Here is a 1,679-nt window from a genome sequence, read left to right on the forward strand (position 1 = left end):
TCTCCCTCAACACTATCTGCTCCAACCTCGTCATAATCTTCTCAAGGGCAGCCATGTCTCACGGGCCTCAGAAAACTCTCCGTTCTTCCATCCCCTCACCCACGTACCAGTGAACAAAGGCATGCTTGGCATACATCAGGTGAAACTTGTGGTCCAGGCGGGCCCAGGCCTCAGCTACAGCTGTGGTATTGCTCAGCATGCACACAGCTCTCTGTACCTTGGCCAGGTCTCCACCAGGTACCACGGTGGGAGGCTGGTAATTAATGCCAACCTTGAAGCCAGTGGGACACCAATCCACAAACTGGATGGTACACTTGGTCTTGATGGTGGCAATGGCAGCATTGATGTCTTTGGGAACCACATCGCCACGGAACAACAGGCAGCAAGCCATGTATTTACCATGGTGAGGGTCACATTTCACCATCTGGTTGGTTGGCTCAAAGCAAGCATTGGTGATCTCTGCTACAGTAAGCTGCTCATGGTAGGCTTTCTCAGCAGAGATCACAGGGGCATATGTGGCCAGAGGAAAGTGGATGCGGGGATAGGGCACCAGGTTGGTCTGGAATTCTGTCAGGTCAACATTCAGGGCTCCATCAAATCTGAGGGAAGCAGTGATGGAGGACACAATCTGACTAATAAGGTTAAGGTTAGTGTAGGTCAGGCACTCGATATCGAGGTTTCTACGACAGATGTCATAGATGGCCTCATTGTCTACCATGAAGGCACAATCAGAGTGCTCCAGGGTGGTGTGGGTGGTGAGGATGGAGTTGTAGGGCTCAACCACAGCTGTGGAAACCTGGGGGGCTGGGTAGATGGAGAACTCCAGCTTGGACTTCTTGCCATAATCCACAGAGAGACGTTCCATCAGCAGGGAGGTGAACCCAGACCCAGATCCCCCACCGAAGCTGTGGAAAACCAAGAAGCCTTGAAGACCTGTGCACTGGTCGGCCAGCTTGCGAATTCGGTTCAAGACAAGGTCAATGATCTCCTTGCCAATGGTGTAGTGCCCTCGGGCGTAGTTGTTGGCAGCATCTTCCTTGCCTGTGATGAGCTGCTCAGGGTGGAAGAGCTGGCGGTAGATGCCAGTACGAACTTTATCAATGACCGTGGGTTCCAGGTCTACAAACACTGCCCTGGGCACATGCTTGCCAGCCCCTGTCTTGCTGAAGAAGGTGTTGAAGGAGTCATCTCCTCCCCCAGTGGTCTTGTCACTTGGCATCTGGCCATTGGGCTGGATGCCGTGTTCCAAGCAATAGAGCTCCCAGCAGGCATTGCCAATCTGGACACCAGCCTGGCCGACATGGATGGAGATGCACTCACGCATGACGTGGGCTTGGAGGTCCTGGAAGAGGCGAAGGGACGGTGACAGGGATCTCCCACTAACAGACTACCAAGGAGTCCGGGGAAGAAGCAGTGAGCCACCACATCTTTAAAATAAAGAAAAAATAAAATAATAAAATAAATAATATAAAATATATTTCTAAGCTTCAAATTAGCATATTTTTATTGCTTATCCTTTAATAGACATTGTATTCTACATGGAAGAAAAGGAACACTGTAATGCTAGAGATGAGGGTATCTACCCAAAGGAAAAGAAATCAGTATACCTATAGGTATAGATGTAGACATAAATACAAATATAGACATATGAGGGGGACCCAAAAAAGCAGAATTTATTT

The 1,679-nt window shown here is 49.5% G+C and overlaps 1 pseudogene across 1 annotated transcript; it reads right to left on the reverse strand.

The window, feature by feature from the left end:
- Positions 1-6: 6 nt before the first annotated feature.
- Positions 7-1,409, reverse strand: LOC103253286 (annotated as a pseudogene). The gene has a single exon (XR_503857.2). The product of XR_503857.2 is annotated as a tubulin alpha-1C chain pseudogene (transcript).
- Positions 1,410-1,679: the final 270 nt, after the last annotated feature.

This window comes from Carlito syrichta, unplaced genomic scaffold, assembly GCF_000164805.1.
Source record: "Carlito syrichta isolate Samal-C Ts95f unplaced genomic scaffold, Tarsius_syrichta-2.0.1 Scaffold217542, whole genome shotgun sequence".
In the NCBI taxonomy this organism is placed as follows: Eukaryota; Metazoa; Chordata; class Mammalia; order Primates; family Tarsiidae; genus Carlito; species Carlito syrichta.